We start from the raw sequence: 26439 nt of genomic DNA on the forward strand, positions 1-26439 counted from the left end.
GTGCTATTACGCTATCGATAAATGTCTAACAGTAATGTAAAAATTGTCAGTGGCGTGTTTACCACCATTGTTCACTGTAGACATGACATTTCACGATCAAGCTATCAAGATCAAAACTGTGCGTGAAGTTTGTTATTCTATTATTTCAACGAATAATAGTGATAAAAGTCACCTGTGTCACTTGCGTGGGCTAATTTTAGGAATAGTTAATAAATAGTTGTTTACATCATAACGAGCTCTGTTATTGTTGTATGTTGTACGTGATGAATGTAAGAATGGTAGTGACTTCCAGTTTATGATAATTGTATTTGCCTTTTTCCCACTATATTTTTATGGTATATGCCTGTATACTGTTTATGGATTTACCTATATTATTGAAATAGGCTGAAGCTTGTGCGCGTGTTGGCAGCGGAACCGATTCGCGATCTCACATGTGGATTTTGTGTAGACTGTTTTGCTGTGAATTCGTACCGTAGGACGGATAGGACTACCTTCTGAACTAATACGGCATTGCCACATTCAACAACACAGCTCGTACGCTTACGATTGTTATCCTCCAGCATTACAAGTTTATTTTACATCTCGATTTGCCGCCGACGTATAGGAATAATTTGCCATAAAAAATTCTAAGAGGGTCGTGGCATCAATTTTTGGTGTCCTAACACCCCCTGCCGCACGCCTTTTAGGCGGCTTGCGGGGTATTATGTAGGTGCAGATGAATTTCAGGTGTACTATTCGAACGAGCGGCAACGTTATCATCCATTTTTCTGATAACTAAAACATACAAAGTGAAACGCTTGTCCTTCATCATCCCGATGTCGCATTATTAATATCCCAAGTAATAATCGAGGCACAATAGCAATAGGAAAACTTTCCCAAGAATAACAGAACAAAATAAAGTGACGATGAGCGGCTAAATACTCTCTCAAAACAATTTTATTTTCGCTTCGTAAGATTTCTTATGACTTACAGCCCTGCCTGTCCTTCCCGTATTTCATTTATAGTTAAAGGTTCCTAGAGCCCGTCCATATTACGATAGTATTACTTACATTAAACTAAGTCATCAACAATGTATTCACAACAGCGTATCAGCATTCCACGCCTACTTGAACACCTTATAAAAACTGTAACAACTGTCATATAAAGCCTAGAAAAGGTTTTAAAAAGGAGTACTGATATCCGTATAAATAATCGGATATAAACTAGGACTCAACAACAGCTGTCAGCTCCGAGCTCTCAACGCGACTCAAGTTAACAGAAGAATAACCAGGCCGAAATCTTTTGCAGTACAAGACTTCGCAGCCTCTGATGAGCTCAGTTATACTCCCAGGACTCTTCCGTAGCGACCGCGCACAGTATAGACGTACTCGGCGACTAGCGAATGGCGATGGAGCCACGTAGTAGTAAGAGGCAAACGGTGAGTCCAAATGTGAATCTAAATATAGGCAAAACCTCGCCAATGAGCCCGAAAGAAAACACTGCGACGGCCCAACGTGAGTGTGGACGTGGATTACCTCAGCACATTCCATCCGCTAATCTTAATTCTGATTGGGCTTATGCTAATGTAGTTTGACTCCAGATTCGGTGGCTAGGTCGCGTCCACCTCCGTCCTCGTCGACTCTTGGTTGCTTACGAGTGAGGGATGTAGGTCGCTCTATGTGCCAACCTCTCAAGTTTTCACCGACCCGGCTTCATCAGTTAAGTAGGACTACTGGGTGTCTACATACTTTGGAAAACAATAGTACTTACATTCTACGTATGAGGGAAGAATGGAACACTTTCCGAGAAGTAATCGCGCGATAACCAAATGAATTCTAATGTAAACCGCCTCTAACATTTTCTGGCAGAGCAAAACGTGTCACATCTCATTTGATGCCTCATCTATGCAGTGAATAAACCAGTATGGAATAATTACCAAACCTCATCGGAGTTTTTGGTTGGTAATCGAGTAAAACTCATCGGATTTCTTGAAACGATTACTTTTGCAGTAATTTGTATTTGTAACAATTACTTTTTACGAAATGCAAGTTTTATTTGTAATTTACTACTTACGTTGGAAGAGGAATCGGTACTATCGATGTAATCGATAATTTCTCCTAATCGACGCTAACATTAGAGATTTCAATGATTTGGCTAGGCCTACGTATAACTTCTAATCCTTGAGTGTCATAATTTCCTTGCTTAGGTTCAGCCACTCTTATGCTGTAGCCAACAGTACAAATGGGTATGGGTTCATGGCATCCCCAGCCAATGTGATGAAAATATGGAAGTAGTAGTGAATAAAGTTTGTGCTGCATTAGATGTAGAAATATATATAATAAAAGCCAAATTGTCTACTACTACCCGGTTAAGACGAAATCTAGTTGGGAAACAGGAGGAATTCAACTCCGACTTCTGAATCAGCACGTAAATGATAACCTGTTAGCTAAGTGCCAAGCAAAAATAATTTTTTTCTATTCGACTCCTGACCTTGTAATCCGTACCTCCTAGTGATGTACAATCGTTTTCAATAATATGTAGACATCCACGTGTCTCATTTTAGTGAGTTAAAATAATTTCCATACCCTAGGACTATAAAATGATTTCAACTACGAATGTATCTGGTTAGTTATCGAGTATTGTCGATACTATGAGTTGAGATTTTACTCAACGGATATTTGACAGTAATTAGCCGCAAGGAAATTAAGATACAACCATTGCCACTTCCCCTACTTATTTCACCTCGGTGATTTAATCTGCTTAGAAAGAAATTTATTAAGGTAGATAGAGCCATTATTTTTATAAATGTAGTATTGACTCTTGTTTACTCTATTATTTTATAAAATGAAAAAGAGAATAATTAATTCGAATTTAAACCCTCCCACATTTCACCGCAACAACCACAAATGTAATGAACCTACTAAGCTATGGAGCCACAATTCGTAAGTCAGAAACGGTGAGTCACGTATGAATATGAAAAGAGGATATACCATGCCGCTATCAACCTTTTTCCGGGGAGATATCGCGGAACAAAATATTGAATTGATGCAATGATATCGTACTGGCTACTAATTTCATTCCACTCCTCACCGCACGTGTTTCGATTCCTATACAGTCATAATCGGGCACAAACAAATTACTATTTCCGACAGAAATATATATCTTCAAAAGTAGCAGTGGCGAATACATATGCGGTACCGCCCGCATCACCTAATATTTCAGAACCTAAATTGTAACTTTTTTATATCATAAGATAGCATTGTCTTGTATATACGTATAATCATTTTGAATTAAACTATCTTAAACTTAGCATGTGACTTGATAATTCTTCATTACGATTAAAGAATAGGTAGCTCAAAATATCTTTTGCGCTCCCCCTTGAGTTTTTCCTATATCCGTCACTGAAAAGTAGTGAGGGGAAGGATCAGAAGGAAGTAGGTGGAGGGGTTGTAGAAGGAGGCACAGACGGTAAGTTAAGAAGAGTTCATCATACAGACAACCTAAATTCCGGACTTGTGTCATGTCACGAGGTAAAAAAGGTTTTGGGGAAGGAAGTGGGGTTAGGTAGCAGTCAGGGGAGTACATATAAGATGATGGAGTGACTAAAAAACTCATTTCCATCCAATAAGTCAAATTTCTTCATTTTCTTTTTCACTATTTCCCACCTTTCGGCCGCATCTAAAATAAGCCCGTTTTCTTGGAACAAAGTGATTTTCATATCGAAAATTTGATTTATGTTTTTGTGCCAGCCATTGAAGCCCTGGACCACTGGCTCCTCGATTAGCAAAGTTGCGCGGAAAAAAATCTTTTTCAAAAACTACTTTATCACCCGCACAATAACGGCTTGATAAGATAAGAAATAAACTGTGTATATGTGTCTGTAATGCGGCTTACTCCTAATACATGTACATGTACATTGGACTAAGTATATCGAAATAAAAATAAAAAGTGGAGTATCTTCAAGGAATTAACGGGAGCGAAACAAACTTCGGATGCATGAACTAATACAAGGGAATCGGACCTTAAATGACCCAGTTATTATTGATATTGACTTCAAGAAGCAGTTCATAAGCACATTTGAGTCTCCTAAATTGTTTCCATTTGTAAAAAATAATTCAATGAATGATAATTCAATGAATGATAATTCATCAAATAGTAAAAATCATCTAAGCTTAAACTCCTTTTTGGAACCATTCACCACGCCTGATGTATTAAAAAATGCCAATAGGCAATGAGTATCAACTGTATTAAGCACATAACCACGCCTAATTTCGATGTAACTACGATGCCAAGTCACGCACACAATCATATCTAACGAGACAAATTGCTATACTTTCAAACCCACGGACACGTTTCCAATACATTAAGCAACCTACATATTTGTAAGTCATTACGCCATGCATTCCAACTTGTTTCACGTCCTTTTTGCCAAATTACTCGTCCAAATAACAATGCAAACGAACTTACACCGACAGTGCTACAGTCTGCGCATTAATTGTCTAATTTACACGAGAATTAAAGTCACTTACACCTATATTACTCTATCAGAATATTCACATATATCAGCACTCATGAAATAAAATGGTATTATTTTATTAGAGCCAAATGCTTAATAAAAAAACAGCATTATAACATATCACCACTCGCAACCGGAATGAGTTTCCGTCACCTCTAACCCACTCGACTTCTATCCTATCGGAAAGCCATCCTTGAGTCGATAGGAAGCAAGTCTGAAACGCACGGATTGCCTGGCCGATAGTAAGTGACGTAGAATCCGCGTCATGTCTCCCGATCCGCTCGGAAAGGGAGACTCTGAAACCAAGGTCCAATATGATTTTTATTATAAATCAATCATCTGTGTAATCTAAATTTCAGTGGTAAACTAACCACCTTTGCGGATAACCTAGTCCTGTCTTACAAAATTGAACTGGATTGATGTACAGCAATACATAAAATGTGATATAAACGATATCAACCAATGGCTTGCATCGAGCAAACTTAAATTAAGCGAGAAAACACAAATTATGTTTAAATTTAAACAACAGCTTCCCCATTGACTAATGTTGTGTCCCGTTCTTCCAAGCGTACTAAAATGACATGCTGACAGTTTCACTCTGGTTCGAGTTGAGGAATACAAATACCATGGTTTAGCAATTGATGAGCATCTAAAATGGAAGCATTATACAAATAATATTGCAAATAGTTTTAAAAATTGTAGAATGAAACACTACCTGATTCGTAAAAGTGTTCTTTAACTGTGATTTACAATATTTATTATACTTTCGTATATTCTAGGGTAAATTATGGTATGTTGAGCTGGGCTAGTGCATTTAAAAATTCGCTCAAACGTACACATACAGCTCTAATAGCAATCACACTTACTCCTGCAGCCGGAGCAGATGGCCTTTCACTCTCTTTTCCTATAATTGTTAAACTGCAGGTACCTACTACCCCTGAGACACTGATAAATCTATAAGGTGCTAAGGTTTTCTACCTTCGTGGTGGTGGAGGTATTCCAAAAGTCTTGGATAAGCCCAAATAATACTATATACGAACAGATACTTCATATGTAATGCCTAAACCAAATGTTGTTTTTTAAAGTTAGATTTCTTTTCTTGAGACCTAAAATTTGCACTAGTTAGCGAAAAACAATCAAAGAAAGTAACAACATGTATACGACTATGAGAGTAACAACATATATACCATCCTTAAGCAAGCGAAACGGGCTGTATACTAAAAGAATAATATTGGTGATATCTAATAGAAGTATTTTCAAACCATATTCCTTTTTTATTCTTAATTCCATTTTTTAGTTTATATTTATGGCATGTTTCTAATGTATCAAAAGTTCATTTGGAAAGCATTTCTTGTTTCGCAGCAATATACACAGAATTACGATTGTATTTCTGAAGGTGATCCCTCCAACATACAATAGACTCTGAGGTCAACAATAGCTCCAAAAGTATTTATGTATGTATGATATTTAACTTTTTAAATTGTTTAAGGAGAAATACATGTAACTATTGTGGAGGACTGATGATAAAAATAAAAGTTAGGCTATTCACCATTGCAAGTCAAAGCCAATGGTTAAAATCAACGGGAAACTTAAAACGATAAACACGTTTTATTAAATTTGGGTTTTATACGCTTGCATTAGTATGGCCACAGGTATGAATAAAACCGTAGGGGAAAAAGATGACTGAATAATCGACTCACTATTGTACAATGGGCTTCAAAAGTAAATGTCAAGTTGCGGCAGGCCACAGGTAGCAGGCATAATTCGCTTGAAATTCTTCCGCTTTGGAAAACAGGCACGACAAGAAGAGGAAGACTCGGAGAAAAACATATTGGAACCAGGGGCGCAGCCCGAAATTAAGGCTGGGGGAGGTTTCGGTGCAACCAATACCGGGGTGTGTGGGGGTATGGTATACCCACCAGGATAAGCGGTAGATGCGATGTTAGTAAATTGCGGAATTATAATATAAATGGTTCAAAATGGTGAGTTTTACGGCTTTCTGAGGGATATTTCATTAGTTCTTACGCTATTCTATTAGTAATATCAATCTAATTAAGTAAAATGGATTAAAATTAAAAATTTCTCTGAGCTCTGGGGGGGGGTTTAACCCCCAAATCCCCCCTCGCTGCGCCACTGATTAGAACAACACTATATTTCCAGGTCCCTCAGAAATGATAATAAGAGATATTTTTCGAATGGATGAATAATTGAATTTGTTTTCCTCCCGCACGACAAAAGAATTTAATAAATTCGGAGTAGAACTTCGTTGCAGCCTTTCCTTTTTATTTGTTGACGGCTGGTGTCCTAACACCCCCTGCCACACGCTTATTGACGCGGCTTGCTGCGTAGTATACAGATGTAGAAGAGTAGGTTCTGAGGAGAAGTAAAAGGGGGAAGCTGCGCCCAATATATTGTGCATAAAAGTCTGCCCGTAGTCTAGACCCTATGCGGGAGGTCAATGGAAAAAATTCGCAAAGTAACCCATCTACCACCACAAATGTTTTTAGAAGGAAAACTCCTGATTGGTTTCACAGGATCAAATCCAGACCTCTAAGATCTCCCCTGTCACCACACCACCAACCCTCAGCTCACATTCCATATTACATCCCTTAAATCATGGAACTTCCCCTTCAAGATTTTGAAACGACAGTCATTTGATATGTCTTTCAAAACTTAAGTTATGCGAGCATTTATTGAAAGAACGAAAATTGAGTTGCGGTTGGTTCGGCATAGTTATAATTTCAGACATTCGAGAGAAAAGAAAAAAAACAAAATCATATTTTGTGACGAATGAAAATGACGAGACATTATCATTAGTCAATGTTGACCTGTAATTGATTGAAACATGCTAATAATGAGTGGAAACTATTGTGCATCCTTGCATAAATGTGGAAGAAGTGTACTTGGTATTTTGTGACGCGTCCTAGATCAATGAATTTATATCAGTATCAAGAATTTCTGCTTCTTACAGATATCCTTATAGATTGACTCCTATTCCCTCAGGCAGCAGAGATAAGAGGTCTTAAGCATTTTCCGACCTAATTTGGGGGAAAGGAACCCTACTCATGTGTATGATAACAAGGAAGTAAGTTATAGCCATGATGAGAAATACGAGAACAGGCCGGGTTGTAGTGCGCAAGTCAGTCGAAGTAAGCCAAAATCATGCATTGGGCAAGTAAAAATAAACGGCTCTTAAGACAGTTATTTGACTGTAATGCCTACCGACTGAGAAATTGAAAAATTTATCACGAAGTGAAAGGAGAGCCTGGACTGCCCAACAGTGAACCAAGCACTAGAGACCCTCGCCGCTAAGTATTTCGCTGCAGCCCTTAGAAGGCAACATTTTACAATAGGGTCGATTACTCAGACAAGAAACTGCAATTCATTATGAGAACTCGGTTGATGAAGTGGGAAGATTAGTTACGAGGAAAAATGATCTTCTTCATTCAGCCATTCTCTGTTTAAAATGAAAAGATACGAGAAGGTACCGCCCGCAAATCATGAGTTGGTGATGCCATTACATCTCTGATAAATCAGAACCGATCAGAGACGGAAAGCATTTCTAACTAAAGTACCGTTTAGTTGCCCTCTTATAATAATAGCCTAACCTTCCTAGGCTAATAATTTTTGCATTTATTTTGTAAGCAGTTATTTTTTAATTATACGCACAGTGGTGAATCTATGGGGAGGTTAAGGAGGCTATAGCCGCCCCCCTTGGGTGTCCAATTCACACTAGATAGAATAGTAATTTTTTTCGGACCCCCTCTACTGCTGGTCGGCTAACCCCCACTTAGCCTCTCCCCTTTTCCCTATTCTGGATCCGACACTGCTGATCCGCATCTTACCATATTTCTACTGTTTTCATTATAGTAATAAAAGTGTTATCGTCCGAAAAAATAAATAAAATAAGCGGCAATGAACTTCGCTTGTTACGCGAGACATGCTTGGGAGTATCTAGGGGCGGTGAATCGCTCCGCATTAATTTGTGACGGTATCAAATTGTCTTCCAAAGTCTCGACACCGTCGATTTTTCACCCAGAATTGCTCGTTAAGTGGACGACGGGTTGTAAACGGAAACATGTGTTAGTGCTATTATCAAAATCGACGATAAAAGAAAGTCCTGAACTGGTCTATTGTGTCAAAAACAAGTATGAGCTCAAATAAAGACGTATCACTCGAGCTGAGAAATAGATCGAAGTAAGAATGGTACATAGGAGGCAAAGGGGACAAGTAAGCTGGGTAAATCGCAGTACGCAAGTCATTCAAATTAAGGTATAATGATGATTATACATGGTTATAGGTAAACCTATTTATCTGAATGAAGCTGAACAAAACTGTAAATCCTCGCAATGGATTAACATGACGACTATTAATTTATCACAGTGGAGCTGAAACATGCGTTTCATTCGTTGATGATTGAAAAATAATTCTAAAAAGGTTTCTTGAATGTTCTCATGATACATGACCCTACCTAATGCCACCTCATTTCATAAAATTGTTTAGTATATATTTTGGATGTTTTTTCCTGGGAGTCTCCCTCACGGAGGAACAAAGCAGACAGAAATCTACGTTGAGAAAAAGTTTACAATGCCCGTGAATCACCAAATGAATGGTCACTACGTCATTAAATAGTTCTACTTTGCGAGTGCATTGAGACAATGTGAAGTAAAAGAAAAATATAAATGAAGCAAAGGCTAAAGGAAGCGAATGAACCACCAAGGATATATAAAATTAAAATGAACGAAAATTTGACTGACTTACCATATCTTAATCAGCACACCTCTCCCATGTGACCCTGTAAGGATTTCCCGCAAAATCTGATTTCACTTCACGCAATCGACAGCGACAACGGATTTCCATTGCTGTAAAAAAAGAAAAATAACAAATTAAATTTCGCCTCGACTTAGGGCTCGATTACTATCCTTGATAAACCTCCAGTCACACTATAAATATTATCACTAGAAAGAGGATTAAAATATGTGAGAATATCTGGGTGAGCCATATTGGTAAATTTTTCAAATAGAAATTAACGGAATTAAAGAAAGATATTGGAGTATGCTTCTATACGGAGTTGAGGCATGGACAATGACCGCAGCGGAGAAAGCAAGGATAGAGGCCTTCGAAATGTGGTGCTATAGAAGAATGATGAGTATCAAATGGATCGATTGCGCTAGTAATGAGGAAGTTCAAAGAAGAAAAGGAGAGAAGCCTCATGAAAACCTTAGCAAGAAGACGGAACAACCTTATAGGCCACATCTAGAGACATGATGGCCTGATGAAGACAATCGTCGAAGGACAAGTTGAAGGCAAGAACGGAAAAGGTAGACCTCGAACAAAATATATGGAACAAGTAAAGAAGGATGTGAAAGAGAATAAATACGTAGGTGTGAAAAGATTACCATCTTTCCTTATTCCTTTCTAAGGCCATGTAAATCAACGGCCGAGATGAGAAAAGTTAAAGAGGAAAAGTGAAAGGCCTCGGTTGTTTGAATTCAGACGGAATTACCGAATAATAGGGATAAGTTCAAGTGGTTACAAGCATTTGTCGATTACACAAATGAGAGGCGTCTATTTCAACTCTCAAAGCGAAATATTAAGAAAGAATCCCGGAGGTTCTCTTCATTACTCAAGGAAACCTGCGGTCAAGTGGCACAGTCTTACAAAACGTACATTATAGTGCTGATAAGGCCCTGAAGTTTTTTTTCAGAATTTTCTTGCGGCAAGAGCAACAAAGACGTGAAAACTCGATCAGAATCGCTTTCAGCCAACGTTGGGATAGGAATTATTATGCTCACTTGCACTCAATTTAAGTAAAATTAATGAGAATCCGCCTATGTGACAATAGGATCACAATATTACCAAAGGAATAATTTACGATCATCCGATATGCATGCAACATTACCGAAACTAGAGCACAAGACATTGCAATCGATTAGGAACAATTCAGACGTATCTCGTATCACCCAAGCAATTGGACCACTGAAAGCGAATAAGCGGTGACATTCGGGGACAGATTGTAAATCTAAAACAAAATATCCTCACTATCGTCGCATCTTTGGCAGCAGCAATAAAAGCACACATATCACTGATGGAGGTATCACAAGAACCCTACCTTCAAACCTTGAGGTACTTTGCAAAGGGTAAAACATAATTATAAGCGGAATAAAACCTAATGAAGTATAGAACTATTGAATAAATATCGGCATTACTCGCAGCAAATTTACTCATAGGTATCTTAAACACTCAAATATAAGGTGATTGCGAAGGTATGAAATGGGAAAACGATAACATCTTCGTAAATGGCTTCATTACTTACCTCTTAACTCGACGCCGGTCTCCAACAAAATGACGAGGATCGAAGCTCCGACACCGAACAGTCTCGTGATTGAAGGACGTCTATGACGTCACGATAAATAAGTCCGATATATTTTCGTAAAAACAATAAAAATAGAGTTTAAGCGTTCAATGAATATGTATGATTTCATTTAAATTAATTTTAAAATGTAATATTATATATAAATTCAGTTAAAATAATTTAGTTTTCCAAAATAACTTTCTTCCATTGCAGTTTCAGTGAATGGGCCCTTTAGACTTTACGACGGTTTCAATGCTCTATTCGACCAACTGTCAACGGTACCATGTCATTTCCACCCCCACCCCAGCTTAACGGTCATGTTATCCGTCACCTGACTATGAGTCGCTCTCCTGCGTCATTTCAAATTACTTCTGCGCTGTTAGCGCAACAGTTGTACACCAACGGACACCGTCCTGAACTTCATCAACATCGGTGTGAGGTCCGAATTGATACATGGATGAAGAGACGTGACTGTTTGGTGGACATGGGGCATACGCTGGAGAAATTAATCGACATTGGTTAGTTGTTAACGATTTGTTGTCATTTGTTTATTGAATCATTATATCAATCTATTCTCAGGATGTGATGCAGACGACGATAAAACTTAGCATTTACTCAAACCATTGTATTCATACGATGATTAACAGGTAAATCAATTTCCTAAAACCTTATTCGTGTCGTTCTCTTTTGTGTTATTTTACAGTGACGCTGGACAGAGCGGTTTTCTGGGCATTGATGTTCCTGGTTTTCATCGGGGCTGCTGTCACGGATTTGAGCATGAAGTGAGAAGAAAATTTGCGGAAACCTTGTGGGAGCATGCCGGCGGAGCAGAAATTTACGGGACTAATCGAGATGACGTGAGTGAAAAAATTAATTTTCATGTTCATTCAAGAGAAATCGTAATTTATAAAGGGGTGCCAACCACTTCTACGACGGCTCATTCTCACAAACTAGACGACGAAATCCTTCAAAAACAGGTGCGGCTCACTTTCCACCCCCGTAACTTTTAATTTGTTTTTATTTAGGTCGACTACGTCTCACGGAATTCGCACTGCATCCATCGAAAGTGATATTTTTGGCAATATTTTACATTGTTTGGTGATTATCCTAAAATTAATCGGGGCGGCTAAATGGGTCAGTGGATGTGAGGACGGCGTAATAAGAGGTTAAATTTACAAGAAAATGTGTGCGTAGGATTCCTTTTTGGGGAGGGCATTTGTATTTAAATAAATTCTATTTGTGACTATTTCCCTCGCTAACTCTCGCCGTTTCCCACATTAATATTTAGGTTGGAATTTCAATGTTGGCCTCTTATTATGGTAATTGCGTGGCTCTTGTGTATAACGGAAGAAAAATATCGATATTTCAATTGTATTAGTAAATACACTTGTCCTCCACTGATGCGGCATAGAGGTGACTAGCGAGATTCGGACCGATTCTTCCCTTCCACAACCTTCAGTGCTCAGCACATTTATAAGGAACTGTTTGAGCCCCCACCTCCAAGCTCGTTTATTGAACATAGGTACCTTAACCGATGGCCTCAACTTGGGAATAATGACCTTGCCTCCTACTACAAATCCCCAAACCCCCGTTTCTTTACAGCTGATTATGTTCGTTCGAAGCACGGAATAGCGTCACTTATCCTAATTGCGACGAGACCAAGTCCACATTATCAAATACTATTATGAATATACGAATAGAACCGAAAGAGGCCGTTGGATACCTTAAGCATAAAAATATATAATATTGAAGTTCTGTCTTTATGAAATTACAGCAGGTTAATGCAGCCATTTAATATGAAATGGTTACGCAGTATGTCAATTAAATATTCCTATTTATGTTTGTATGGACTTCGTTGTCAATTCATCTTATGTTCCGCGAGATAATTCACAGTATCAACGGTCCTTTGTATTGTTTTGGCGTCCAGGTTAATAATGCTCTACTGTAATTCATATCCCAGAAATATTCCCACAAATTGGAAGTAAAGTTTAGTTACTGAATCATAACGTGAAAAAGATCAATACATGTAATGCAGACTTTCAAGGTTGCGACATAAACGACAAGTTAATGTGAGTGATAGAAATCAACAGTATAAATTCTTATTTGTATGTTTACGGCGGCCAAATGCTCCTTACACGGACTGCTCATAATATTCATCAAAATACATCAATTTATAATGTAGTGTTTGAATCAGACATCAACTTATGATTGTGCATGTAAATTATACTCATGGATTCGGATTCTAGATGCTCGCAGTAATGACGCTCTGCTGTAATTCAAAGCTAAAGCCTTTTCCAAAAAAATTGAATCACGAGGCTACTTATGGATCAGAGCAATCACATAAAAAACTGCGCTTTAATTCAGAAATTGATTTTCGAGGACTTACTATTTCATTAATATTTTTCATTAGGTAGACAGGTACACCTATCTCACTTCCTACCAGATGAATTCAAGAGAAATTTTACCTCATAAGTATCAAGTAATGACTATGATAAGTAGAATTACTGAATTTTAAGTCGATGGGAACTGAAATACCCTCTTTATTCACTAATTATAATTATATGAAAAGTCTATTTTATTTTTTAAACGCCTTATAGACATTTTGTTGGTGTGGTGTTGATGTGGAGATGACCGCGTATAATGTGTGTTTTATAAAAAAAGATCGCGGAAGATATGATCGACGGTAAGCTTAGAGTAAGGAGTGGTAGATGGCAGATGTCACCACTTTGGTCCAACATACCTCTAGTGTCAATACTAATGCGGTATTGCGTCACGTAAGTTGCCTACAATAAGCGGAATGGTGGATAATTGCTGTGCAAATGAGCATAACAGATTACAATGAGTATATAATAATACTTGGGTATTGGAAATTGGATTTAGGTATAAAGTTTATAATAGATATACATAATAATAGTTGGGTATTGGAGATAAATGTTATGATTAAAAGGTAATAAATAGAAGAAGATAATTATCGTTACTTGCCAGTTTCCTTGGATTTTAATAAATTTACCTCTTGCCACGAGAATTAAGCCAAGTTCTAAGATCCATTATCGTTTGTAAGATTATTTCTCTCCTGTAACTCTCGTGATAACACAACAAGCCACACATTGTAACACAATCACCACAATATACTTCCACACATATATCATTGAATACACTTAACACTATGCCATGCGCTGATGCAGTGAATTCTCAATTAGGATTTTTTTATTCCACATAGACCAGTGCACTTCGTTCACAATGCGCGACGAACAAATTACGTGTTATAGTTTCAATCGCTTCCTTCGTGTTATTTGAAATTTGTAATCATCACTTCCCAAGACGGTAAAGGGACACGGCTCAGAAACAAAATCCAGAGCACTCATCACACGGTTATCCAACACTGAACTATATTCTGAGTGGCATGGCACCGATGCCAAACTTTATCCTCACTCAACTCTGAATTGCGTCATGTCTAAGGCATAAAGACCCGACCTTATCCATGTTGGGTTGGTATATGACCGCAGTTCACAACTTGTTTTGTCCGAAAGAAATAAATCAAATACGACCAGTTGAGTGGGTGCGATGTGTCGTTTTCAATCACACGTGTTAAATGCTAGCGATTATTCACGAATGCTTCGTGCGGAATGAAAAGTAATTCTTCCCTTCGAGAGCATTGATAAATATAGTGTGAAGCGAGAGATAATAGACCAGCCCTCACCGCGGCATACGGTTTAGTCGACTCACAATTAGAATCATGAGGTGATAGAAATACTCATGAATACACACAATAGAAAAACGATCGAAAGCAGAAGCATAGTCGCCCATGAGACGTACCAAGTGGACTAGGCACAATTCTTGGAAATTACCTCGGTCCATTTACTTTAAACGGGAAAGCTTTGGCAAATTCTAATGTAAGAGGCACGCATATCACAAAATGGAGTGTTCTATACTTATCTGCCACTCTCCGCGCATTTAAACGGCTTTACAAAGGAAGAGCGATCCGAAATTCTCTGGGAAATAAGATAATATTAGGGATGTGAACAGAAATTCATATTCCAGACTATATGGTCTATGAAGTTCATTTCCCTTCACGCCAGTGGCGGATACAGATGGGGGGCGCCCCCCTCCCGCCCCCTTCGGGGCCGCCCCCGTTGCCGAACATTTTAGAACCACAATTGCAACTTTTTTATATCGTTACATATTGTCTTATATAAGTGTATAATGAGTTTAAATAAAAATTTCCTTCACTTCGCAACATGGCTTGATTAATTTTTTATTGCTATAAAAGTAGGTAGAGGTAGCTCCTTCGCGCTCCCCCGCCTTGAGTTTTTTCTGTATCCGCTACTGTTTCACGCTATTCCTCGCGACTGCTGATACTCTATTGCAGTGGCGTCTGGTGGTTCTATATCCAGGGTGTGCGTTAGAGAACATATACGATGATGAAAAAGGGCATGAAGTTCAAATGAATGCCGCTAAATGGCACTGAATGCATCGACGGACTAGGATCCTGCACCCTGATTATGCAACTGTGAGAAAGGTGAGAGCGATGTCGTTGCCAGCACCTCGATTATGTAAATGTGACAGCGATGACGGCGATAGATGACCATCACGTTCCGCTGTATCACACGATCATGTAAGCCACTGTCATCGCGCGTATCATACAGGTACGAGCGCGTGAGGTTGGTATCATTGAGAAATCTGAAGAGCCAATGAAATCCTTCGACACATCTCTGTCCGAGAATGCGTCGTCTGCGGAGAGTTTGAAATAACAATAACAAACGACTAAAACATAAAATGGAGGCAGTGCAAAGCTAAGTACTTCGCTTCGCCAATAGATAATATTATAATTAAGTACTCGTATTATGGTAAAGTTATGGGGAAAGTGTAGTATTACTTTTCGATGTGTGATAACGTAATCTATTATGCTAATGCTCGCCGGGAGATGCTGCAAATTATTTGCTATATCGTAGAGAATGGTCGAAAAGTCGTGACCTTGGATTGAAACTAATTAATGTTGAAATGATAATGGAAATGTAATCGCGCTAGCGATTTGAATGTAAGTAGTTAATAGTTGATTTATGATGATTAAAAATCGAAAAGGAGTTGGATATGTTGAAATCGAAACGATGTTGATATGTTGGAGAACGTACTTGGCATATGTTGATAATTTAACTTCGATATAAAGTAATTGACGTTTGAATCACGGATGCACTTCAATTAGCAGTACTTTCCAATTTGCTGTGTGAAAATAAAGCTGCTCAATCGAATTCACCACCATGCGCATATAACAATTGAACAACGTGGACAACTACAAAGTCAACAGAGCACTCCAGTTGAAATAATTAAGAATTATATTGGTTTTTAATCGATTATAGGGCATTTTTAAATTAAATAGACAATAATTCTTTGCTAATATGTGCATTTAGTGCTCGTTTTTATGTCAGCATATGCTTGTCACCATGGGTTTCGAACGTGATAGGCCGATGACGCTCGCAGCGTGATAAAGAGAGCGATCACGGTTTCATAATCGCTGCTATCACCTTCCGTCGTGGGAATCGCGTTGCCCCTGGCAACGACATCGCTCTCACGGGGATCGCACACTTGTAGAGCGGTGAATTCGCCAAGGAGATAGCAGCGGCGATTGGAGCTTCATATCCCATTTCTGAGAGGACAGGATTTTTATCTTTCTCTCTGCAAAGTAAAACATAGTTTTCTTCTATAATTCATTCATCTTTGGGTGTGCAGTTGCTAACATGCGTGTATGTACGCGCCGCCACTGCTCTATTGCAAATACCATGGGAATAATCGATCACTCTGTACCTAACGCCGGGATGCGAGCGCCCCTAGCAACAATTTAAACGAAGCGTCTATATGGAAAGATTTTCGAGTATCAATTGTATTGATGAACAAAGAACGCTTCTTTAACCAGTGCTTTATTATGAAAATTTTAGTCTCCCCTTAAAATTTCCGATTTTTAATACTTGTAATAAATGTTACAATGAGAAATCATGTTTCACCAAATATAATACGCTTCTTTTCGATACGATTCTTTTAATTTTTATTTATGTTCAGTACTCCCTACTGAAGACAAACCGAATCAAATTTACTTCATCCATTCAATTATTAAGAGGCTGTCTTGAGTCGGACCTAGTTAAGACCGTCGCACAGTGGTCCCAATCGCTAATCTAGCGGGACAAAACTTAGTTTTGCAACATTTAAAAATAAAATCGCCGTAGGTGTTGCGATATCCACAAGTAAATGCTTAATTATGATTGGTAACTTTTACAACGTTTATATAAGTTATAACAATGTTGTGCAGCTGCAAAGTCACGCGTTGATATTGCCTACTCTCCGCCTACACCCAGACGGTGGCTGACTCGCTAGCATTAACACGTTTCTGCTGGATAGCAAAAACGCAGGAACCATAATTTCTAATGGGATCTTATAGAAATCGGTATGTAGCATTATTTAGAGTGATTTTTCTTCAAATATAATTGCTTTTAAATACTATATTTCAAATGGTAATCTCTCAGTCTTTAAAACCTCGTTTTTTTTCGACTTCAAATGTTTAAATTGACTTATAAAAATATATGTCGAGGTAGGATTGTGAAACCTTCAAAGACATGTGGAAACGTCCTTATAGTTATAGATATTTTTATCACATTTTGCGCATACTTGCGCTTTTTGACAATAATACCCTTTTTGTTCCATGAAGTTAACAAACGAGAGCCGTTGAGACGCGGGCCTGGGGGCATTTCCTCGGACGACGCTTGGAATATCGGGATAAATTACGCTAGAGAAGAAATATTTTTAATTTTAACTATTGCAGTTTTGTGCGGTATAAATTTTTATTAATGTTAATGGTATAGTTATTACATGGCTTACAATTGTTTACATTTTTATATCGATGGGGAAATCATGTCGCATTTAGATAGATTCAAGGTACCGATGGTAAATCGCATGATTTTGTTATAATTTCTGCGGAAGAAACGACTATAAATGATTTATTAAATGCGTAGAACATAAATTAGGATTTGAAAGTTGTAATGAAGATACCTCAAAGGACATAAGGAAAATTGTGATTTAAAAGTAATTTTGATAAAAAGTGGAAACAGTAATCCAGAAATTACGACAAATTTTGTTAGATGTGTACCTACAGTCTCTTGTGAAGGATATATCGAAAGTAGAACTTTGTTTTGCAAGCCAGATTTCATTGCGGGGCTCTGGGAAAAAAGATGCGGCTGCCATTATAAAAGACATAACTGAAAACATACCAAAGAGAGCTACTAACTATAAGAAGGCTTACTTGTCTTCACCTTTGAGTCCAATACCATATACATCATAAGAAGATTTGTCCTTTTCCATGGAAAAAACCTACTAAGCAACAGTACGTAAACATCAGAAGAGAGGCCAACCAGAGACGGTGCGATATTATCCCTCAAACAAGATAAATTTGAACTCAAAGTTGTCTTGCTATCCCCCATCACAAGAACTGACCATTACTGATACTGCGGCCGAAGTCAAATTACTGGCTCTAGTGAATAATACTATTTTGGCTCAGAAAGATGTTGTCGCCGCTTTCCTTCGGTCTGATAATGAATTAAAACTAACGATGATATTTAAGTGGAGTTAGGATGGCAGTAGTGGGCACAAGCAATATAAGCAAAGAGTTGTATTTCGGAAGGTTCAGGTCCAGTGGATGATTCCTATATGTTTTCCATTTCTATGTTTCCTATTCAGCTAAAATCAAATAATAATGACAACATCTCATGGCAGAATACCAGGCCATCTTTGATCAGGTATTGTGTTTAAACTTATATTTGGTGGTGCCCAGACCATAACTAAACACATAGGTTCAAGACAATTGGGAATAGAACAAGCATGTGGCAATAACACGAACGATCTATGGAAACTTCTCAAACCGCCATCTTTATTCGGCGTACCACTTGTACCACCTTAACCAAATTACATATTCATACATAACCAATGACACACCTCCCTCCGAAATCTTTCACACCTTTAGATTTCTTTTTGAACAGTACAATATAATTACAGGATGAACAATTATAGATTAATTCTTTGCACTGGTTTAACCATTCTTCCACTCCTAGTAAGTACAACATTCTTATTAGTTGCTCCACTCTCATGAGCCATACAGTTAACATTTTCATGCATTTTTCCACTAACATTTGGTACATTGACATGTTCAGGAATTATAAAATTTTCCTTTACAGTATCACTCCCCATATGGTTTAAGTTAGAAACATCTTCATACAATGGAAATAGACATCTCTCATCACTTGAGGTTTTTGACTTTTTCAATTGATAACTATTACGTCTAACCACTGATCCAGTTCTATCTACCTTAATCCAATATGATTTTGGTTCATCTGCCTTTTTTGTGATAGTTGCTTTTTCCCAACAATTGTCTTTTGAACTTCTAACCACTACCTTCTCCCCCTTAAAAAATTCCTCTTCCTTCCTGTGAGCTTGCTTGTTATACCATCCTTCCATCTTACTTTGTCTTGCACACAGTTTTTCATACACATCCATTTGTATTTCGGGTTCTAACTGGCATAGAGATATTGGCAACCTAGACCTCATAATGCGACTATTTAGTACTTGAGATGGTGAGGCTCCTAAGCTAATGATTGGACTGTTATTATACTCCATTAGAGCTTCATGAAAATTAGAACCATCTTCAAAACACTTTTTTAACAACTTTTTGCCAACACTTACTCCTTGCTCAGCTCTACCATTACTTTGATGATAATGAGGGGTACTTGTTCTAAGAGTAATATCTCTTTCTTGGAAATAACTTTGACACAATTGTGACATGAAAGGTACATTGTCAGCTATAACAGTCTTTGGAAAACCTGTCCATTTGAATATTTGTTGCATAGCATTTATTACTGAATGTGCTGACTTATCTGGGATAATAGATACTTCTAACCATTGTGAAAAATAATCGACAATGACTAAAAAAGACTTGTTCCCAAATTGAAATAAATCTGCTCCTACCTTTTCAAATCTAAATTTAGGCACAGAGTGAGGGGTCAATTTCTCTTTGGTTTTAAATGGCCTAAACTTTTCACAGGGTCTGCATTTCTGAATATACTCAGCAATCTGACTTGACATGCCAGGCCACCAAAATAATTGGTTTGCTTTGGCAATACTTTTATTTACCCCTGTATGTCCCTTGTGTACAATATCCAATACATATTGCCTCATTGATTTAGGAACAATGATTTTATCACCAAGATAGAGCATTCCTGCTTCTACAAATATATCACATTGTTTGTTGTAATAAGGTTTACACTCATTACCAACCTTCTCATTTTTGGGCCAACCCTCCCGGCAATATTTAGAGATCAACATTAACGTTGGATCTTTGGACGTAGCTAGTCGAAATGAACGTTGACGTTCATCTGACATTGGAAGGTGTTTGCTAATTGAATGAACCATTTCAAACATTTCAGGGTCAATTTCAGGTTTGTCATGAGTAGCTCGTGATAACATATCTGCAAAGTGCAAATATTTACCCGGAACATAGGTTAATTCAAGATCATATTTCAGTAACTTCAGCCTGAGTCTTTGTAACCTTACTGAACCGATCTTACAAATTGGTTTTTTCATCACAGATAACAAAGGTTTATGATCTGTTTGAACCGTAACATGTAGACCATAAATGAATTCATGGAATTTCTTTACTCCATAATAAATACTAAGTAATTCCTTTTCACATTGACTGTAATTCACTTCACAGTCACTCATTGTTCTTGAAACACATGCTACTAATTTATTCTCATTTCCACATTTAATAAAGAGACAACATCCTAGTCCATCCTTAGATGCATCACATTGCATAATTATTGGCTTACATGGATCAAAGGGAACTAAGGATGATGCTTGTGAAATTTTATCTTTAAGATTGTCAAGGACCTTATCATGATTAGGCAACCATTTAAATTCAACATTCTCCTTCAATAAATGAAATAATGGTTTCATGACCTGATTCATATCTGGTACATACCGTCTTACATAATTAAATGAGCCTAAAAGTCTTTGCAACTCTTTCTTATTTTTTGGACTCTTAAGTGACTTTAGGGCATCTACTCTTTGAGGATCAATTTGCATCCCTTGTTCAGAAATTATTTGTCCCATAAATTTGACCTTAGATTTCTTAAATTGCATTTTGTCTCCATTAAATTTGGCATTAACCATTTTGGCAGTATTGATCACATTTTGTAGGGCTTGATCATGTTCCTCATCAGACCTTCCCATGATAAGCAAATCATCTCTACACACAATGACATTAGGTATGCTACCAAAATATTTTAACACTTTCTCATCAAATAAATCACCTGAGTTACTTAACCCATAAGGTAACACTTTGTAACGATAAACACCAAACGGTGTAGCAAAACAACATAACCAAGATGATTCAACATCTAATAGTAATTGATGAAACCCTTCTGACAGATCAAGGGTTGTAAAAATTTTTTTCCCTCTACATTTCATGCAAATATCCTCCAATTTGTATGGAATCAAAGGTTTTCTAACAATAATTTTATTTAGATCTGACGGATCCAAACATAGTCTCAACTTCTTGTTTGATTTCTCAATCAAGACAATTCTATTAACACATGCATTATCACTCATGTTTTCAACTTTGCAAATAGCACCTCTTTTTTCCAATCGATCCAATTCACACTTAAACTGATCCATGAGGGCATGCGGGACTCTGGATGGAGGATACAATATTTCTCCTACCTTGTCTCTGATACTTAGTGAACACTTGTCCGGAAATTGCCCATGACCTTGGAATACTTCTTTGTTCTCTGAAATAAATTTACTTTCAGCACTAAAATTTAACATCTCTGGCACTTTTGCTTTCTGAGCTTTGATTTGGTGCACTTTTTCATTAGTTTGAGTAACCCTTTGAACAAGATTTAACGCACAACACCCTGGTAAACCCAATAAAACTTTACATTTCCACTCAACAATCATAAAATCAAGACATGACTGATTGTTAGTTGATTTGCAACATAAATTTACAACACCCAAAGGTTTTTTCTTACTACCATCAAAACCTTCTAACTGGACATTTGTTTTACGTAAGCTTACTGGTTTATCAAGTTTCTCCAAAATACACAAAGGCATTACATTTACTTCCGATCCTGGGTCTAGCTTCATCTTCACTTTCTTACCTTCCACATTTAGTATAGCAAACCACTCGGTAACATTTTGAGTAATACTTTCAACACTTTTCACACTTTGATCACCCTTTGTCACATTATAAACAACATTCACATTTTCACAAAATAATAGAGACGAATCAGATTCATTCTCATCGTCTTTTTCTACACTTTTCACAGCTTTTACCTTACACGAGACGGCAAAGTGATTTTTCAACCCACACTTTCGACATGTCTTCCCGTAAGCTGGACATTGACGAATACCATGTTCTGTTTGACATCGTGTACATTTAAATATTTTCTTCTGAAACACTTTACCTTGGGGTTTTGAATTGGTTTGCCTGTGTCTGGTTTTTACAGCATCCACTACTGTACCTGCTGTGTCGCCTATTTCTTCCATCTTGTTTGCCTGTTGTCTGCTCTGTTCCGTCGCTCGACAATAAGTTTCTGCCTTCCTCAATGTTAAGTTATCAACTCTTAACAGACCTTCACGGATAACTTTATCCCTAATACCATGCACTATTTTATCCCTCAAAATTTTCTCCTCAACGGTTTCTTCATCCGTCGTATCGTTATAATTGCAAGATTTAATTAACTTCCTGCATGCTGTCATAAACTGGCCAAAAGTCTCACCTTCATTTTGCTTCCGATCCATAAACAAGTATCGTTCGTAACACTCATTCGTCCGTGGCTTCACATATTCACCAAGTCTCTTGGTCACATTTTCATAAGATTTGCGTTCCTCGCCAGTCATTGGGATCGTTGACAGAACACTGCGGGCTTCCTCCCCCATAATATTTCGCAACAGTGATAGTTTGACTTTATCATGCGATTCATCATGTCCGATGGCAATCAAGTAATCTTCAAATGCATCCAACCACGCAGGAAATTTAGTAGCAGCATTGGCACCCTGGAGGTCGAGATCTGGTGGAAGTTTCACCGACGATGCCAACAACGCGTCCATGATGATATATTTGACTATTACACCAGTTACTAATACTTATTTATTCCTCCCAACTTGTCTAACGACTGCGCCATGTTTAAACTTATATTTGGTGGTGCCCAGACCATAACTAAACACATAGGTTCAAGACAATTGGGAATAGAACAAGCATGTGGCAATAACACGAACGATCTATGGAAACTTCTCAAACCGCCATCTTTATTCGGCGTACCACTTGTACCACCTTAACCAAATTACATATTCATACATAACCAATGACACATATTGTAGACCCATTAAATTATTTCTGGAAGATAAAAGTTAGGAGGTAACTGTGAAAGAAGTGCAAAAGATAAGGACACAGATCTCTCCACTGATGCCCTTGGTCATCGAAATAAACGGGAAGAAATTGTACATAGTATTAAAATTTTTACGTTAAAAGATCCTGACATTTCATCAGGCATTACTGGAGTAGAGGTGGGGTTATTTCTATGGTTTGGAACAATTCTTAGCGCACTTTCCTGTGGTTTCTCCATAAGTACAAGTGAATTTGAGAAGTATGCTAAAAAAATAGAAAAGAAGTAGTTTTCTCTCTGGGTTTCTGTCCGGGTTATGCTCCCCAATTTCTGCCGACGCACAGTGGGCGGAAATCGGAAAAAGCCGGACAAAATTACAAAATGGCTTTTTTTGAGTTATAAACTTGAAACTTCGCAGGTATACTCAAAAATGATTGAAATTTATGGATATGTACTTTATTTGACATAGATCCCACCCGTTACTGAGATACAGAGGCTCAAACGTGAGCAAATTTCCATAAAAACGCCCGTCTTCAATTTTCTCTGAAAATCTTCCAAAGTAAGTGGATGGTGAAGTTATGGGTGGATTCTTGCGAAATAAAAAACCACATAATCTGTTGGCATGGTGTTTTTTCTTTAATTTTCCGTAATCTTAAAGAATACCGTCCAGAAATTCTTACCGTGCAGTAACAAAATGGCGGATACTGTTTTTCGACAAAGTTTTACATTTAGGTAGAGTTTCAAATAGGTTTTCGGCAAGGTCGCGCGGAGTAACTTATATGAGAGCATTTTTTGAAGATTTCTTAAGGTTCCTATGCAGTTTTCTTTGAAATAAGTTTGCGTCGCCGGAAATGACATTGATTTTTCGACCGCGCGGCAGGGTTCCTCTCCGCGCGTCGGGAGTTGGATTAGCCGCAACGCGGTAAGGTTATTGAAGCTCTATGGGTTTTAACGCTCACCATTCACCGTTTTTATGTTTTTCTTCAAGACACCGATTCTCAAATGGTCTATGGTGAAGACAGTGGAGGTTTTTCATGCGATGTAATTGCACGTTTCATCGAAGTTGATTTCGTTTTCTTTGGATACGATCGAAGACCATACTTATATTAAAAGCGTTCAAACCTCGAAAAAGTGAGTTGTTTTCCTGGGACTCATACAAAAAGACCTACCAGAAAGATACCAGCTGAGACCCTTATACCTTCTTCACTCTCCGATCCCTGACCCTCAGGATTCTACTTCGAAAACGGTCGTTTTATGACACCGCGGAGTGGAGCCTTTGACCGTCTTAACGGGGGTATTTCCACGGGAACTTCTAGCTTTTTTAAAATGTGTATCATACCCTCAGTTCTACTTTGACTTATAGATTACCATGTCTTCTACAAATTTACCATACGTTCTTCCCCGTGTACTCATTAGGACATTGGATAACCATAGGTTCGACAAATTTATTATTTCTAAATTTTACATAGGCTCCATCCGCCACTCAATAGAAAATGCCAATGAAGTAATGAAATAATATTGGAATTGGGAAAAAAATTATTCACTCGGAAAAAAAATATTTGCTGCATTATTTATCGCGGAGGCTGAATTTAAGACAAGACCCTGATGCTCTGAAATTTCTCAATGACTTCCTGACATACAAAAGTTGGCTCGCTGAATCCATAACATTTCCAGAATTTGTTATGCATCACTTTCCCGATACTTCAACGACAGCCGGTTGGTATAGTTTTTTTCTAAAAATATATTCCTCTATTTGCTATGCATTCCCGGGCTCATACAAACACTATCACGTAGTGCCCAACATCAGCGCTGTTATTTAGTGTTGGTTTTTAAGAGGACGAATACCTCGAGCTCAATCGGTCTTTTTTTGTGACGGATTACTAGCTTAAAACTCATGTACCAACTAGGAATTTTCAGGGTGCGTAAAATCGGCCGTAGACAACATTTTTCCTGCATCTCCAGCTTCATCACTTTACTTTTTAACCGTTTTCTTTGATGATTTTTTTTTACTTTTGAGACTCAGGAAAATGCTGAGCAGATGTGATGAAATTGTGCTTTGTGTATCAATTGTTTTAAGTGCCCTCTACAGCTCTCTGTATTCATATGCTCACTGTTGAATAAACGTTCGTAAGAACATGACATGGCGCAGCCGGTAGTGCTCGATTAGGGCCATGTGCTCGATAACAGTGGTTTTAGGGGGATAAAACCCCCCTACCACCAGAGCCCAGAGAAATTTTTAAGTTTAATCCATTTTACTTAATTGGATTGATATTATTACTAGAATAGTGTAAGGATTAATAAAATATCTCCCAGAAAGCCGTAAATCTCACCATTTTGAATCATTTTTATTAAATTTCCGCAATTAATCTCGCACCTACCCCTTATCCTGGAGGGTATTCCATACCCCCACACACCCCGGCATTACTTGCACCTAAACCCCCCCTAGCCTTGATTCCTAGCTGCGCCCCTGCTCGATAGTATGTAGTCAGACGACGTGTTCAAAGTAAAGGGAATAAGAAAGTTTCGAGGATGCAGCAAGCGAGGCCTCCTAATCCGTTAGTCTTAACGGGCAATGTCAGTGATAATTTCCGAAAGTTTAAGCAGAACTTGGAGATGTATGTGTTAGCTTCTGGATTGAAAACGAAACCGAAGGAAGTTAAGACTGCCATTTTACTTAATGTAATTGGTGAGGACGGAGTTGAGCTCTGGAAGAAGATAAGTCAGATTACGATAAAGTACTACATGAATTCGAAAAATATGTGAATCCTAGAAAGAACATGGTAGTTGAACGATTTCTGTTGAACATGCGCAAACAGCAGGAAGGTGAGCCCTTTGACTTCTTCGTCACTGACTTGAAAAGGTTAGTCAAAACCTGTGAGTACGGCAATCAGACTGATAGTGTTCTGAGAGACCGAATTGTTCTCGGAATACATGATTTGGCTGTTCAGGAGAGACTTCTGCAGATACCGGAATTATCTCTGGATAACCCTGATAAAAATAAACTCCTCCATTGTGGAGAGGTGTACCCTTCCTATACCCTTCAGCAAGGGTAGACGAAGGGTATTTTAGAACATTGGTGGGTAGGCCCTCTCCTTCCTGGGGTGTAGGGGAAGGGTAGAGGAAGGGTTGGGCCAGCCTCAATGAAGGGTAAAGGAAAGATAGGTGTACCC

This window comes from Ischnura elegans, chromosome 2 (genome assembly GCF_921293095.1).
Source record: "Ischnura elegans chromosome 2, ioIscEleg1.1, whole genome shotgun sequence".
Lineage (NCBI taxonomy): Eukaryota > Metazoa > Arthropoda > Insecta > Odonata > Coenagrionidae > Ischnura > Ischnura elegans.